We start from the raw sequence: 19,206 nt of genomic DNA on the forward strand, positions 1-19,206 counted from the left end.
TTCAGACAGAAAGACAGAATGCGAGCTGAATATTAGGCATGGCAAAGTCATTTATAAAGTCAATGGATAGACACAAATGGGCAGTACAATCTAGGCTGAGGCTAGACAGTGTCCCCAGGAGCTGAATTAATCCAATTGAGTGAAAAATGTGCACTTATCCCCAGGCTTTTGTAGTACTTAATAAACTTACTATGATGAGAGAGAAAAGAGAAACTGGGGGAAATGACCACAAACACACTCACAGCAAGCTAGCTCCCAGCTAACATCTGTACAGTCAGTTGGTTGTTTAGTGCCAATAAACACAGACTGCACAAACGTTTCAGCAGTCATATTCACACAAATAACGCCAGGCAAACATTTTTCTTCCAGCTCTCTGTCTGAACACACATTCATGGACATATGTGTGCTGTAAACAGACAACAGAAAGTTGTCGTCTAACTTTACTGCCCAACATCCCATCCCATCTGGACAGGCATATTTGCTTTCAGTTAAATCCTGACGACCAATTTTTTAAAAAGCTCTTTTTTTGGTAGGAAGAAATGCCAGCTTTGTGTGCGTAGAGCGGCAAAATGGACAGAAATTGATGAATTTTCAAATTTAGATGGCCTTGCTCATCCAGGATTGGCTTAAACCAGGCAGGTCTATGCATGTGAGGGAGCTTTAGTGTAGACGTACTCTTAAAGTGTGGAAATAAAGGTGTTTTGAGTGCTAACAGCCTGCCACGCTACCGCTGCTGTGAGCGAGGTGCGAGCACGTCATGGCTGTCATTAATCTGAGCCCCGCAGTCGCAGCCGATCTCAGCAGCTACAGCTGGTGTGCACCATTTTAGTCTGCCTCCGACTCTGACCTCCTCCCCCTCCGCCACCTGCAGAACTGATCACATCCCTTGACAACGCCTCAGGGCTTCACCTGACCGATGGTGCCTTTCACCACACCTCTCATCACACCGTTACCTGTCAATAGGACTCGCTCTGGTGCCTGACATGGAGCATCTGTCCTGTCTGTGTCCTTTTTAAGCCTGTTAAAGTCACTCTGCTGAAGCTTTTCTTGTCTTGAAGAGAACATGGACCAATACCCTTGCAAGAAATTCAATTTTCTTAGCACATCAATATTGTTCAATTTTGTTTAATTGGGCGTTTATATAAATTCGGAAATGCTACAGTATATTGCTATTTATTCATCCAGATTGTTTTGGAGTGAGCTGCTGAGTTTTGTAGATATCAGCTACAGAGATGATAATGGAACTAGATGGCACCAAACAATTCATTTGAAAAAACTCAATAGCAATTTCTCTTTCCAGAAATTATGACCCGGACCTCAAGATAATCCACAGACCTAGTTGTGAGCTGTCTTACAATAAACATTTTCGAAAAAAGCAAACTAATGTTACAGCTCAGCTGAGAAGGACGCCATTTATGTGTACATCCTGCATTGTCACGAGCACGAGCGTCTTGTCCATGAGTAGATGCGTGTTTCCTTCTGAGAGGTGATGTAGTTGGTTTAGTTGGTGTAGATCTGTAGGAAGAAAATAGTTCCTACATGAAACTGCTTGCAACAAGTTCTGTTGTCTGTGCATTATCTTGAGTAACTGGGTCATAATTTCTGGCAAGAGACATTGATGTTGAGTTTTTACAGATTATGGGGGGGGGCCTCGGGGGTTGAGCAGTTCCATTCTATTTAAAAGAAAGGAGACATCTCTACAACCAATACCTCCAGAGAAAAAACATTGTTTTCCCTTAGTACAACACTAAGTGCACTATGTGACGCTGTTTTCTAGCGGTTTTAAGTTGAAATATTGTAAACTTTTCTGTGCAAGGCACAGAGTTGCACTGAAAGTAGCATGTAAGTGCTGTTTTGAGTGAAAAGTAGCAGCATGCAGCCTTTGGCCCCGATTTTTTGATTTATTAATATGATGGCCAGTTGCACATGCAGCCTGGCTCCACAGGCTCACCACGCTGAAGCGTCTGTGCCGGTAGCAACAAGTCTCTCTGTGACTGGGGCCAAAGGCTGCATGCTGCTACTTTTCACTCAAAACAGCACTCACATGCTACAATTAAAAAAATATCCACTGAATCAAAATAAGTCTATAACACGTGTATTTTAACGAAAACATCAGACAGTTTAAAACTCCGCCTGTCGCTGCCTGTTGTGATTCCTGGGTCAGACCTCAGTTCACATGTTGCCAGAACAAACGCTCCCTGCCGCTGCCAGCTCTCACATTCACCCCAGTAACTTTTTATTTATGAGCCAGGATTAAAATCAATGTGTATGAATCCATGAGACTTTCCACTGCTGCCTGCCACGTGCTTCACTCAACTGAGAGCAGACAGGAATGCTGCGGTTTCACCAAGTGACTATTCAATGAGGCCGATTGATAACCGCTCAAAAGACTCTTTCTTGCTCTCTCACTGGCAAAGACAGTAGCCTATACAGTAGGCTTGTCAGGTTTGCCCAATTCAACATAAACTCCCCCAGCTGACAACCAGTAAAGGCTGAGCAGGTCCCTGTTGGAGTGACCCTGGGGCTTCACTATCATCACGCAATGCACACCAGAGGGTCCCAAAACAGGCATCCTCTGTGGGGGGCCTCTTCGTCATATGTCAGACACCAGCATTACTTTGGGTATTTGAGAGATTATTGGTGAGGCAAATTGGTATCCAAAGGTTTTCTCTAAATTTAGCTCAGTCAGTTTGGTGCCATGCCATGTTGGGTTATTTTTACACAGCAGATGTGATGCACGGGGAGTGTCATGGCACAAAATGGATGAAACCCACATGAAATGGGCCGATGATGTTGCCACCTCCTTTAATCTTTGCTAACCCAAGATAATACCAGCATGAAAGAGCCAGGAGGAAATGCACTTTTCATCTCGAGCGTGGTGTTGTACGTGCGTTTTTAGGACTAATGCCCTCTGACAGCTAAGTGACAGCAGTCACCCCTGAAGCCCTGAAGCGATGGGCATATAGGGGTTAGTGAACTCCGAGCACTCTCAACACACACATAAGTACATGCACACATACATACATACACAAATAAACTGTCTGAAAAGGTGACGGCTCTGACAAGGACCTCTGGGAGTGTGTGACGAGCTACCTCCGTTACGGTCTATTTCTGCTAGTCAGCTGATGGATAAAAGCCCCGAAAACTACAGGTGACATTTAGAAAATTGTTCATTTCATAAAGAAAATGTGAGAACAGATGTCAGCTGTCCGATTTCTGAGGTAGACACGGTTGAAATGGAGCTTATTTGAGCAGCAGCATACTGGAAGTTCCTCTCTCTTTTCCTGCATCTTTCAACGGTCTTCAATCCTCTCCTCTCTACCTTCCTCCATAACTGTGTGTCTCTCCGGGGTCCTCGGCCCCTCTGCCTGCTTTCAGCCTGCGTTTTGGTGACAGCGATGTCAAAACACATCAGCGGTATCCAGGTTTCAGTGCCACCAGGCTCGACCACCTGGCTCCGTGAATGCAAATGGAAAATCTCTGACACGGGCCACAGACACACTCATCTTTTCCCTAAAACCATGACGCTAAAACTGTTCCCACACCCAAGGAAATAAATGCATTGTTTTTGTAATCAGCGCCTGACAGACTGCTCGAGGCTAAGAGGAACATAAATTGAACTCTAATAATACCCATAAATGTGATAATGTGTTTACTGAAGAATGATGGGTCTGTAGATAGCAATGTACATAGCAACAAGACTCCTGGAGACAAGAGCCGGGAGAGATGTGAAAGATAGTGGAGCTGCCATACAGCAAACAGGTACAGTGATTAACTTGGCCATTAACATGCAGCACGTCTGCCTTTCTTTCCTCATCAGAGAACAATGCAAAATTTAAAAAAAAGACAATAAAGAGTGTCTGCATTCAATCATTCTCATTGTGGGTGAGCAGAAATTCTCAGGCCTCTGTTTGGAAATGAGACGAGTGCACACTGGTGATGAGTGTCTCAGCGCTGGTTAGGCTCATAATCCCCACTTGATTTTGTGGCATCCAATTTCAGGGGCTCGACTCGAAATACTCCTCTGTGGATACTGCCATCGCGGAGATCTATAAGAAGACAAAGGGAACAACTGCAGCTTTAAAACATGTAAATGACTTCGGGGGGTGAACACAGAAACAGAAAATTGGATGTTGTTCTATAAAAAGCACGAGGGTGTTACCAAAAAAACACAGCCTTTATTACAGGTGAGGGACTTGGGGGTGCAGACTCTGAAGTTGCTTGGGTAAGTTTGAGCGAAAGACTTTACACAGTGGGGGCATTTTTTGTGTGATTCATTTTTTTAACAGTTTTATCATCATGATACTTTCACTCACAGAAAAGAACACTACGTGGCAAAAACGCAACATTTTTTGGGGGGACAAGGTTGATATGTCTGAGCTTTCGCACCGTGAATGAAGGAATCAACTAATCATGTTGTGTGAAACAGACGTCATGCCTCAACTCGTGACAACGGTGGACTTTGACTGTTTATGTTTGTCATCACCCTGTGAATATGGAAAACATGGCAATAGACACAAAATGATGAAGACAATGTGGCGATGGTGACGTGGGATGAGGATCTGTGTACCTTGATTGCTCTTAACTGACTGCCATTTATGACATTGTGGTTTACTTTCTTTATTTGTAATGACTTTTAGCTTGTTTTATTCGGCTCTGTTTTTTATTGTAATTTTGTTTTGAAAGATGCGAAATAAATAAAGTTTCTATTACTATTTATGTTTTATGATTTGTGTATGTGTTTTAGCACCTTTCAGCTCTCAACTTTAGTGTTTTGGTTAAGTATCTGAGCTCTCATCAAACCTGTTTCCAGTCACAGCTGGCAGCCGATTACAGCAGAAAAAGCTCTGATAAACCCACTGTGAACTACCCGCTCAGCACCAGACTGCCGACAGACGATGTTAGCAACTAGCTGGTGAATGTAGCGGAGCGTTTAGCAGTGATGTGTTGAAAGGTTGTTCCACTGCAGACAAAATGGAATGAAATGGAAATGGAGGCATAGTTAGCTTCAGGAAAAAATATCTTTTGTTCTGAATAATAAAAACATTTATTTGGCATTTTTGAGAGTTTACAATGATTTGACTTTGATGAACATTGAGAATGCAAAACAGGAATGTACCAAATAAAACATTTTAAACTAATAATATATAGGTTAAAACATATGAAAAAAACTGTCTCCCAATTATGGATTATGGCTTTGCATACACTTTTCTCAGACACAATAAAGCAAAAGACATTTTTTTAAAACCTTCTAAACTTGCTGTCATTTCAAAATCTTTAACGGGGAACACCCATGATCTACATCCCCTGTTAAATATTTCTATTATCCATCGACAAACTCCACCTTAGCTTGAGAGCATTATTTTCCTCTCCTGATGACAGTTATACTCTGAATATCAAATCTAAAAATTGATCATCAGTTCAATGGAACATCTCTGTCCATGTCTGAACAACGACCATAAAGACATGTATAGTTTGACATGCTCCCATTTCTTACCAAGGATAACATAAATAGCTGTGAGCAGTATACTGCTTTTCTGGAAGGGTAAAGGGGGGGGTGACATGCTGCATGGGTTTGACAACTGTCATGTTATATTAGCCTTTGCATGCAGGCTCTGATTACTGGCAGGTTGGACAGATTTGACAGAAGGCAACTGACACTTTGAGATTCATGTTTGAGGAGCCAGGAAACTGGGCTGGAATCTGATAAATATCCAGCTGTGGCCTGTGTCTCTCTCAAACCTCATTTTTGTCTGGTCAAAGCTTCACGTGCAGAGACAACAAAGTGCTGTGTAAAGGATTGTTCTTTCCTTTTCAGTGCTTTACGACTGAGTCTCCAGCTCCTGACCTTTACTTCCATGTCCAGGTCCAGAGATAATAGGCATCACATCCTTCAGAGATTCGTATAATGGAAATGAGCATGTTAGTGAGACTTGTGAGTGGGACTGCAGATTTGATAAGTGCCTCTAACAAGGAGCAGCTGCCACTCAAACATTAACAACACAATCACTGGTATTGTATTGAAATTTCAATCAGCAGACTTGTTTTTGAGTAAGTAAAGGTGGTTACCTTAAATGCAACCACCTGAGAAATGTGTGCTGATATAGATGTTATTCTGACTGATAGCATCAAGCAAGAACACTGGGTCAATTACAGGGTAAAATGGGATATTATAGCAGGATTGCAGAGTATAAACCCCTCATTATAAAGACAAATTCACAATTAAGAGTTCAGTGGGGCAAAAAATGGCACAAGGTTACACAAATGTGCAAAACAGAAAAATCTCTCGTTACATGACTCATTCTTTACTTTCTGAACAAAGGGGTGAATAAATGTGTGTTGTACAACAGACAACTGAATGCTTGGCTTTCTTAAAAGCTAGTGATTATCCTAAAGTAAAATGCACGGGTAACTACACTGACCAAATGCATTATGTCTAATGATTATATTAAACATGTTGTGTTAACTTGTAATTTGTCTTCTATGTGATCAAATTTAAAATTTTCATCCAGTTGCACGTTTTTACAGGGCGGCCATTTTCCTCTGATGCTTAGCTCAGGTGGGAAGCTCAAATGCTTTTTGCAAAAGGTTAATGTCAATGTCGTCACCTTTGCTGTTTCAGGTTGCAAGTTGTGTAAAGGTAAGGAATCGCTGAAAAGAAAATGGATAGGGAAAATCGAGAGGGACATCAGGCCATATTTCAATGTAAACAACAGGTGAATGAAACAGTGTATTTGATAGCCCGTTAGCTACCATGAGATAATAGCTAACGTTGGTATTCAACCACTACCTATCTAAATCTTTCCATTTTGGGAATGTCCAGGCTTGAATTAAAATATGTCTAATATGTGCATTGACATTTCAGAATTAATTCACGCTTTTCCAATCATGTTGTGTAACACTGTTAAACTGTAATTGTGTAAATCTAAGTAGCCGAGCTAATGACTTATCATATGTTGTTGTACCTTGAATATGGCCCGATGAACCCCTGAATTTCCACTCACCATTGTCTTTCCAGTTGCTGTTTAATCTGGAAGTGGTGAAATGATAACAATTTGTCCCTGTTTTTATAGGCTATGACTTGTTTATGACACAGGAGAACAACATTATCCTTTTAACAGCACCTGAGCATCCAAAAGAAAATGGCCGCAGTGTGAATATGGGCAATTGCAAAGGTTTGTTGTATGTATATGTTTTCATGTTTTTATGTTACACTATAAATTCAGAGGCAACTAAGGGTTTACAGTTAGTGCGACCTCTTTGAAGTGGTCACTTCAGATTATAGACAGCATCACTGTGACGTCACGCTTAAAAGAACTTCAGGGGAAACAACTAGAAGTTAATTTGAATTGCAGAGATTTGGCACATTTGTTTATTTCATCCTTTGTCATTTTCAGATGAAACTAACATTTAAAGATATAGTAAAATCAATGGTCAGACTTATTTTACATTTCTGTTGTGGTTATTTTATGTACTGTGTTGTTTTGCTGGCATCTTTGTTAACTAACCAACAGTGACATCATAGACTGCTAGTCTGGGGTAAAATACTTCTGACTGAATAGCTTTGCTTAAATGTGTCTGACACATACAGTGAAACGAGTTTTTTGAGCCCACCTGTTTCCAAACTGTATTCAGTTTGTGATGGAGCTGAAAAGATGGTCTTTCAGTGCGCTGCTGTCTCTCCCTCGAGCCTGCTGTACTGATGAAGTCCCAAGACAGTTACTTTGAAACTGTTGGGTTGTCTGACGCAGACATGGTACAACAGAAAATAGGAAAGGATGACAGGGAAAGTAAAACAGAAAACCTGTTGTTTTGTGAAAGCTTTGTATTTTTGATTTGTCATAACAGGAAAAGCACACATAGCTAATAACGGCATAATGGCTGCATTCCATTAATTTAATTATCATTTAAGTTTCACAGTAAGCTGGCCAATTAGTGAGCATACGCAATACGTAAAGTCTTAAACTACTGTATCAATGCAGAATGCAGAAATCATGCTACTGGTTACACTAGTGAATTTTCCTACCACACGAGTTTCCTGTGGTGTCACTGGGGAATCAATTATGGGTGATATTTCCAGTGCTCTTTGGAAGTAGCGTGAGAAAGAAAGTATGACAATAACTGATGCAACAATGACACTTTCAAGGCTTCAGAAATGATAACTAAGTGGGCCAAGCAATAATAGTGTTCATAGTATTTACTCAATAAAGTCGCTAACCTAAATCTTCATGAATGAATGATACACTGCGCCAATCGCCCCTAAAAATGAGGATTAGCATCCTGTTAGCATGGAAAACTGTGGTTCTAGTTAGGTGACAGGATGTGCCAGAAGTAGTGCTCATTATTCACGCAATAAGGTGGATAGCATGTCTTCAAAATATCTGCTGTGACAAAGATACAAAATCAAAATTTTAAAAATCCAATAACAAGAGTCAAACCAAAGGTTTTTATTTTATTTAATATGGACGATGCAGTTTAACATTGTTCCAGACAGTTTTCTGAAAATGAAAAATAAAAAACAATAAAGAAACTAGATTCACAAAGTAGCTCTGCTTTAGATAGGCTTCACTAGCTAACAGTAAACATAGTTACATGAAGAGTAGGCTGTCACTAGTGAAAGGACAGCTCCCCACAGAAGTATTAAATTATATAATATTAATAATAATAATAATATCAGTATTTAATCTTACACATAGACTTCACAAGAGTAGAACAAGTGAAATCAACAACATCAACAGTAAGTGCCAACAGTTACGTAGAATGTTGTATAATCAACATGTCGCTAAACTGGCAGCAGAAAGAAAAACACAACATTTTTAAATAAAAGTAGTCAAAAGAGATGTTAGAAATTGAGTACTACAGATATTGGTCTATAGCGAAGTAACTGGGCTAAATTTGGAAAGGACATAAAAGACAGCTATCAACAAATGCTTGGTCAGGGATCTGACAAAATGGTGGACATAACAATGTCTGTTAAACTTTGATAAAGCCGTGTTAGTTGAGGTTGTGACAGCTGGTTTCTTCAGTGGCAGAGTGTGTGTAGAGAAAAATCCTACACAGATATTATTGCAAGGAAGATTTCATCACTTTTTTTATGTACTGCTGAATGTCAGAAGCCAAAGAACTTCATATCACATCATACTTTCCTGATTGATGGCTGATAACTGTTTACTGTCACCATTCATGGTGATATATGGTGCTGTGGGGTCATTACTCTCTCTAGAGACTACCTTTCAAGATGATAGAGTGGCTCCAGATATTTGTCTCTTGGTGGAAGGTATAGCTGATACCTGCTTTGATCTTATGTCAGTAATTGCCCACACGCACTGAAAGCGAGAACTGACGCGCCTCATAATGCTTTTGATGCGCATTCAGCCATTCAAAACAGTATTTAAAAACACGCGCATCAGATGTTTTCAGGTTGTCTAGCTCTCAGTGCACCACATAGCTTAGTAAAGCTGACATAGCCAGCTTTTCCAGGTATTTGAGATGAGATATCATCAGCCCAGTCGCCAGGATGTGATGTTAGCAGTTAACATTTCTGTAAACCACAGATAGGCTATGTGCTACATTGACATTTTTACAAAACATGCCATATCATGTTAGCATTATTAACTGACTTTCACATCGGTAGGTGGAGGGCATCGTGGTGGAATTCGGGTCCCCCAACCTTAACAAAGTAGTTATTTTAACTAAAACCATGATCGTTCCTTAACACTAACCAAAAAGTTCTTGTGTCTAAAGCTAACCAGCCCTTAACATAGTGTTTGCAGATCATAAAATTGAATAATTTGAAATGTATCCAGGACTTCAAACACGGCATCACATACTGTATATGTCCAAAGTGGCATTTTGTTTTGTATTTCAGTATATTGAGATGCTGAAAAAATAGCTTTAGGGAGGCAACTTTATCTCAAGAAAACACAGCTTGCATGTGGTTGCTGCATGTCTCATCCAATTTGTGAGTGCAACAATGAGTCTTCAATCCAAGGAAATAGGCATTAGGGGAATGGTATCTCATGAGGCATTTTACTGTTATTCTAAATTGGCTGTTTATACAATCTTATGAAATGAAAATCTTTCCTGGCCACTTTATTTCAACAGATTTCGTAAACACCCTAAAATCTTTTGGTGTATTTCCACAAGCAACTTTTAATCATCATAGATTTGATTCAGAAACTATTCAATAGAGGCCTAGAGGTTTATCAATTTTCATCCAAATTATATTCTTTTTAAAAAGACGAAATACTAAAAGTTAGTGCCTGAAATACCTATTGGCCCAGTGAAGTGGAAGTGAAATGGCTCAAGGCAAGACAGTGAAAAACAACTCAGCAATGCTCTTTTAATTAAATGCCTGTCTCAAGTCAGACAGGACAGACCCATGGTATCAGAGCTACTGAGAGGCAGCACAAAAGGATCGCTCCGTGTGTGAAGTCAACAGGATCGCACCAGCCTAAATGAGAGCCAGCAGAGAGATGGCCTCAGCCCAACTGTTTCCTGGAGATAAGGGGGAAGAGAGCATTTGGGATGGAGCAAATTAAATAAGTCAGGCAAACAGAGAGTGACAGTTTAACATGATATCTAATTAACAATCAGGGATCGCCAGATGCAGACACATTCAGAAGTGTCCAAATTAGCTGGAATGTTGCACCGAGGAATTGTAAAATTCCCCACATCGTTAGCAGCTACTTTTAATTGCCTGAAAAAAAAATGTATTCCGGAAAGCTTGAAAATTTCAGAAGTTTTGAGGAGACGTAATAGTCAACAGAAGTGGGTGTATTTATGTAACTGCAGCTCCAAATGCAATTATAAGTGCAAACAATGGATAAAATGTTATAGCGATGATATATATAGTATAACAGACACTTATGTTATTAGAAACTCTGGTTCTACATGAAGCTAAAAGTACCTTTTTTTGGTTAAACATAGAAAAAATAAACATATTATGAATTAATGAGACAAGAACAACCTCTAAGTGCCTTATTTAATACACAGCTGTGCCCAGTATAACCAAACAATTCATAGTCTGTGCTGATATTATAATGTGATTTTGCACTAATTTTTTCAAAATAATAATGACCTTTCACTACGTGGTGAGAAATTGCTTTGTGGATTGGAATAATTATGAAAACAGACCTCAGCAGAGAGTGAGAGAGAGAGAGAGCAACATCGGTTCATCACATTCCAGTGGCAGCTTAAGGCATCACTGTAATGAAATATCAAATGTGTCAGCGACTTAAAGTGGTGGGGGACTTTTTAAATGGAGCCACCCCACCTGAGCTTCAGACATTAGGTCATTATTTTTGTCTGGGCTCACGGTTTCCATCAGGTTTTTTGCCATTTGGTTCATGTGCAGCGAAACTCTGCATATTCATTACAGATTGGGAGCAGGTGCTTTCAGCTAACTGAATATCATAATGCTGTGTCAGTCACCACACCTGGGAGGACAATGGGTCTGTCTGACTCTGAGGGTCTCATGGATCCCAGGGAGGTTTTGAAAATGAGTATTCAATGTAGGTCAGAAATTGAATAAAAAAGTGTAACTGTATAGAAGGCATTAAATGGTAAATATATACAATCAATATATATATATATTGACTTTACTTTCCACATAAATGAAATGTGACATGGAAAATGAAAACCCAGTCCACTGTTATAATTGCAAAAGTAGGCTATGTCTAAAATAATGACACAGCAATATGTGTAAGTGACATTTAATTTAAATCTTCCTCTATACTGTCCATTTTAATTTTGTACTCAAGAAAGGCAACTCACACAATGACAACTGAAGTATATATATGTATATATATATATATATATATATATATATATATATATATATATATATATATATATATATATATATATACACATATATATATATATATGGTCAATATGTATATGCAAAGAATGAATTTTGTTAACCTCTCACAACAAAACATAAAAACAAAATGTTCTCTTGTGGCCCTAGTGGTCAATCTTGCATGTCTAATTAGTATTGCCAGATGTTTAGAAGCATTCCAGTGTGTTACAGAATTAGTCCTCTTGCGTAACAGATGTCAAACGGTTCCTCTGAATGAGCATTTTTGGGGGGTATTCATCCCCACTTTGTTAAGTCGTGTGGAACTCAACAAGGTGTGGTAAACCTGCCATGGCTGCCCCATTTTACAGTACACTTCCCACAGCGGCTCCCTCTGGGATCTTAGTCTCGTTCCACACCTGATGTTGGTCCCCCACCTGATCTCAGCAGTCTTTCAAAACAGCCACGCTCAGTTTCACACACAGATGCCACATCAGGCCCACGGATAGTTCTGATCGCGAATCATTTTCTTCTGATTTGTTTGCACTGTGCCAGGATGACTCACATGCATTTACAGCCATGAAGTTTGGTGAGTGTCATTATCTCCATGGAGTCAGTCTGTCTGATTGACAAGCAGGGTATTACACACAGACAAATGAGCACTGTAATAGCTAATTGACCGCCATTCATGTCCTGAACACAATGTTCTGTGTGCAGGGGAGGGGACTATATAACAGCAATTACATTCAGCAGTGGAAGTCAATGTGCTTATCGATTCTGCCCATTTTTCTCTTCCTTTGGGTAAGAAAGTCCTATGCTGTTCCTTGGAGATAGCAATAATATCAGATTGGTTTAAATGAGCTACTCCCTTGAAAGCAGTTTATATTTCAAAGCAATCTTGCCGGAGCAGTGTGGTGAGTGTGGTTAAAAGCCATAGCTGATCCAGAGATTACACCATAACCCACTTGCTCTTCGTCAAGATAAGCTGGAAAAAATCCTGTGGCTAAAATATTCATCCTGCGTTCGAGCATAAGTTCCCATGTCTATTAGTATATGTGATTCTGCGCTCACTTGGTGGAGAGCTCATGTTTTAATTAAACCTGTGGTGTTTAGTACAAAGCTGTAATATGTGGCTGCATAATGCATACGTTTAAGTAAAGTGCCTCTCACATACAGAGCTGCTGAACTGATTTAAATCACTGCACAGAAGGGATGAGATTGAACTTTATTTCATGATTATGTGAAGGGGTAAACAAGCAAGCAAAGAGACACACAAGAAGCTATGAAAAAAGAAAGAAGAAGCCATCACAAACTGGCCTGAAATCAATCCTGAGATTCACCTGAAAATCTGCATGATATTTTCCAAAACTTTTAAAATACTAATAACAGCAACCATATTACACTCAGATACCACTTCTTCCATGTAAGCCAAGTTATTTTCAAGCAACCTTGCATCCCTCCACCCGCATGATCACGAAAACACACGGCAGATATTCTTTAGGAAATTTGAAACGAAGGACATGAAGCATAAAGACCAATTTCGTTGACTGCTATTACACATAAATCCCCTGGCATCCTCTTTGAGATCCCACTGCCCCCCCCCCCCTTCTCCAGCCATTTTCTCTCATTATAGGCCACACACACAGCAGCCAGCGAGTGCCCACAGCTGGACATCAGTCCTCAAATGAAAACCACTCACCACCTCCATTCCTACCTCCGATGCATCAAACAAGAAAGTAGATTTTGTGCTGCATTCAAAAATGGAGCGGGCCTGATGTATTGCATTTAGCCTGTAATGACTGAAAAAAGACTGCATGCGTTGACATCTTCAGCATCTAAAGCAACTTAAATAATTTAGATCACGTTGGGAATGCGTTTCTGACATGCAAGAACAAGGTTTATTACATGTCTGAAGACAGCTTTTGCTTATGCACTGAGATAGTAGAGTGCTGAGGTCTGCCACACGAACAGCGCTCTGTGTATCATTCATGTGTGGTTAAAAAATGAACCGCCAGACCTCCATCTCGGCATCTCCCTTGTTTTGACACTTCTTTTCTCAACCATGAAATAAACCCTTGCTTTGGTAAAATTGTGTCAAAAGTTGTTGGAGGGGCTTTGTCGGTTTGAATTTATATAAATGTATCAAGGAATGTCTCAGTGGAAGTGCTAATAAAGGGGATTGTTACTTGTAGTTTCCCCAGTAAACATACTGACTTCTTCGGTTGTTGCAGTCCAAAGCGCAGGTTGCCCCTTCACGAGCAGCCAGGTGGCAAATGCTGCCTTGCCGAAACCAAGTCTTGCGTCCAAGTGTATGGAGGAGCAGCCCTCCATGCAGACACTCGGCCTTCCCACTCTGCCTAGCCCCGAGATACAGCTGTGAGCCGAAGAGGTCTGTGTGTTTACCGGGGTACTGCTATATCATCACCATCAGCGACGCAGACACACCAGCACACACGTATAAATGCTCTTACGTAGATTATGACGTAGTGTGGCCGTAAATCAGTCTTTAAACCAACATTTGCAAAATTTCAAAAAGTGAATAAATAAACATTTGAAAATGACCATTGGTAAGCAAATCAAACATCAATCAGCATCCATTTTGTCATTTCAGCCCTGAGCAAGCTAGTGTGTCTCTATGCATGTGTAACACTCTGTGACAGTCTGTCTTTATGTCCATCTATCCTTAACACACACACACACACACACACACACACACACACACACACAGTCACAAAGCACTTTCTGAGTGACAACCTGTCAACAGAAGCCTGACCATTTCATTTTCTGACAGACGACAATTCATCTCAGATCCTTTCAAAGTGCTTACATGTCCTCATAGACCACAGAAGAAGAACACATTCAGCACAAGCTTACAAGTGCTGAGCATAATGTCAGGTTGATCAGACGGGAGATATTCATATCTGAGCCGGGGAATCTTCCTGCATTGTCAGGTTGCTCGAAAAGACAAATCCTTTCAGAGATTTTCTATTTAAAGTTTTTAAAAAGAGAAAGAATGACGCAAAATATTGTGTCTGACATTTACTATGACATTCAGCAGGCATGTCTTATTCATACTTGTTTCTGCTGGGCTCTGACATCATGCTCAGAGGTTTTCTGTCATCTCCATCAGAGAAAGCTGGAAAATGTGGTGTGTATATGGTGTGTGTGTGTGTGTGTGTGCGTGCGTGCGTGCGTGCGTGTGCATGTGGGTGCATGGGTGTGGCATTGCGAAGGGGAAGTACAGTAGACCCTTTTACCTAAACGATTGAATATCCATGAAATCAGCAACTCTTTCTGAACCAGAGACTGTGAATAGCTGGTACTCAGCAATCAACAGCTTTGTGCGTTCTTGTGTGATAATTGCAATCCAGAGAGGAATTGTACCAAAAATAGTTTCTCGACTCTCGTTATAAATTTGCTGTGCAGAGCTCAAATGTAGCCGAAGTTCAAATTTGTGATCCCGGTGTGTGACGGAGGCAGTGCCATGGGAAGTTGCACATGAACCAGGCTGCATGTAGCATGTAGTAAATGGATAATGTTTGATTTTTTTAGACTCAGAGGTCATGCTTTCATTGATCATCTAGCACAGTGGTCAATAATCACCTAGAGGACGAATATGCTTTTAGACAAAACATGCTCCCCTAAAGCAACAAAAACTAGAAGAGTTAGGGGTATGTGCTTTGTGATGAAACTTATCTGTTAGGCTGGACAAATAATTTCCTGAGGGCAGAGGGATACAAAGACCTACCACACTATGCTCGTGTTTGCATGTATGTGCTACTAAAACAGTGGTCATAGTATTGATTGTGACTTAAGTAAGAGAGAGGACGGTCCTAAGCCATGTGTGCATGTAAATCTTTAACACATGAAAGAAAAAAAGAAAAAAAAAACTGCATGACTTTTTTAAACAACAATTTTCTTTAAAAAAAATCTCACATAAACCTTTATTTTGTAAGAGCTTTTTATCTAAAAAAAGAAAATATAAACAGTCTCATATAACCACATTTAAAGCTTTTATGACTCGTTATTTTCAGAAGGGAAATTGAAGCAGCATGCTGCAAATATAATACTGTGTGTTGTTGATTGTTAATGTGACCGTGGTTGACAGGAAGCCAATTGTCAGATGAGAGAAGAGTGCCTGTAAGGCAGGTCAGCAGTGTGCTGGACTCAAAGCTCACTGAGTAAAATGGCCAAAGGCAAACATTGACCACCTCATATATTGTGAATCAATCACACACACAACAGTGAGGCACAGGCAAACTGTGAGGATGTATAAATAGAACACCAGAGCATATAAATATACTCTGATGTATGTATCATAGCTGAGAAATGGTTTCAGCATCAGATCAACATAAATCATTTGCAAGAAAATGAAAGATAAATAAAAGATGATGGTAAGATCAATAAGAGTGTCAATCCAAACAGTTGAGCTAGAGTGATATTTGATTTGTGTAAGACATCTTTCATTGACTCCTCTCAGGAAAATATTTTTTCACTTGTACTCAGCAGTGAGGTCTGGACATGTTGTCAGCTACAGAACAGCGCCCCTGCTGGTGGCAAGACCTCTCAAGAGCATTAAGGGCAGCATCACAGCAAGCAGTTTCTTTTACTTCCATATCACATATTTAATGATATGTATGTTTACTTTTTTTGTTAGGAATGAAGTTGTATCGTATTTCAATTTCAGCCACTTAAAATTCTAGATCCTGAAACTTAAATATCTTTTTTTGCCAGTTAAATATCAGCTGTTCATGTCAGAGATTCAATTTCAAGCAACAATAAAAATGTTTTCCTAATTATGTTTAGTTGGATACAGAATTGTGTTAAATTGTCCTGAATTAATAACAAAAATTAAATTACTTACATAAAATTTGAATTGTTGAGATCGTAACTGTTATTGTTACATAATGGAACCCAACTTTTTATGTTATGTGAAATTATGTTATGTTATGTTATGTTATGTTATGTTATGTTATGTTATGTTATGTTATGTTATGTTATGTTATGTTATGTCGTGTTTGTTATGTTTTTTCCTGTGTCTCATTGTTGGTTGGTTGGTTTGTCATCAGTATTACACAAAAAGTACTGAACAGATTTCCATGAAACTAGGATGGAGGATGGGTCTCAGCCCAGAATAGACCCCATTAACTTTTTGTGGGGATCGAGAAAAAGTAACGGATCCAGGAGTTTTTTCTCACTTTCATTTGGGCATTTTTCGACACTTTCATTGATTTCTCAGTGAACAATGCATGGATCTTAGTGGAAAAAATCAGACGTATTAAGGTGGCTGATCTGAATTTACATTTTAAAAGTTGACTTTACTTTCAAGAAGTCAGAAGTAGAAGTAAGGTAGACTGTTAAATTTAAGTTGTATGAGCTAGAAAGTTTTAACAGCTTAAACTTATTCGTCTACTTACTTTGTAATTTGTGAGGTAATTGGTTTCCTCAATTTTTATACATAAGATCACTTTGTCAGATTTTACAGTGTAACTATGAGGCAGCATTAATAATTCATATCATAAACTTCACAAAAACCACATTAAATTTACATAGAATACAAATCATATTTCTTATTATATATCACATTCATTTCTCTGTATCAAGTATTTATATCTTAACTACTTTAAATTGACTTTCTCTTTCTTTTTGTTATAGAAATTCTGGTAGAAAACTACGATTTTAGTGAGTAAAAACTCAATAAATCACACTGAACAAACTAAAACAACTTACCATTTTATTCAAGAGCACCACGTTGAGGAGGCCACTTCAGCTTTTGGGATAGTGGGCAAGTTTAACAATTTCTTTAAGTAATTTTTTATTTTAATTACTCAGTATGACCGAAAACATTTGCAGCTATGCATCGATGTTGATTCATGGTTTGTTTTGTTTGTTTGTTTCCCAGAAGACAAGCGATGCACTGTGGTTGACTGACTCCCATCATTAGGTTGAAGCTCGATCCATCACTGCCCCTCACTGTCGCCTTGTTGTCGTTTTTGCTTGTTAAGAGAATGGATAGGGAATTCTCCAGCACTTGTCAGTAAATACATCAGAGTTTATTGCAGTCTACCTCGAGTGTGGGATCATCTGTTTCCCTACTCTTTGTTGCATGCTTCACACTCCAACAGCCCCTTAAATCCCAGGGACAACTTCACAGTAAACAACAGCACTGAGCAGCATATAGATAAGCTTCACATCACACACATCTGTGACAACCGTTTTTCTTTTTGAAAAGATCTTGAAAAATCGTTCAAAATGTTCGAGACAGTGGACATGTTATCTCCACAGAACAAGAACAGCAATAAAAGAAAATCAATTTGTTCATTAGGCCATCAAACTAATTTTCTGTTTGAATAAGCCTCATAATGGGTGAGCTGCTGCTTAACCTTGTTTTGTGTGAAAAATACGCGACCAGGCTGCAGGAGGGAGAGGACCGTGGCTGTGTTAATGGCACTTAAAGACGTAGAAAGTGACCACTCTCTAATTTCCCACCGTCACCAGGAATGATTCCAGCTACAGACAGCCAGGAGAGCTGTGTCACAGAAGCCAATAATTGGAAAATCACAGCCAGTTCTCCAAATGATCCCCAATACACCAAGGTAATTTAGCTGTGTCTGAACACCAGCTACTCCAGCTTCTGAAATGGACACCTGTTTCAACATCTGAAATAGCATTCATTTCAACAGTGTAAAGAATTACCTCTCTGTATCATGTGCAAGGACGGGCAGGGCGTAGGTTGCAAATACGTGGATTATCTAACACAGAATGTAATTAAGGTCACAATGACATTTAAGACATGACTTTTAACATAACTTCCTTATTATTTATGTGGTATAAGTATATAAATAATGTAAACAATAGATCTGTTCAGTCACTGTAACTGCCTTATTGTACTACATATACTGCACTAGAGCCCAACTGATATCTCAGTCGGCTGATATTAATGACTGATACTTGCCTGTCAAAGATATATCAGTATCGGCGTATGGGTTGTCCCATTTGTGCTTATGTGAAAACTTTTACAGAACATATTGCTTAATAAAGATGCCTGTGTTAATTTATAATTATTAAATTCCCTTGTGCAGCTTACTTTTTCAGCGCTTTGATGTCATTTTGGACAACAAAGTCTGTTGTTTAACTGTAATATATCTTGATTCCCTTACATACGAATCTTTTCACAAGTGTTTGATAACCACATTTTAGGGCTCTTGCAAGAAAATGTTTCCTTATTTAATCTTTAATCTTTATGTACTTATTCTGGGTATATAAGAATATTGAATATTGATGGCATGATCATTCTGGATGTATTGCATTGCTTATTTATTTTTTTGTCTACTTCGGATGTATTTTTCTATGTTTGTGTCTTTTCTGTCTAATCTTGGAGGTTGGGATAATTAAACATGTTTTGA

The sequence above is a fragment of the Pagrus major genome, chromosome 9, assembly GCF_040436345.1.
Source record: "Pagrus major chromosome 9, Pma_NU_1.0".
In the NCBI taxonomy this organism is placed as follows: domain Eukaryota; kingdom Metazoa; phylum Chordata; class Actinopteri; order Spariformes; family Sparidae; genus Pagrus; species Pagrus major.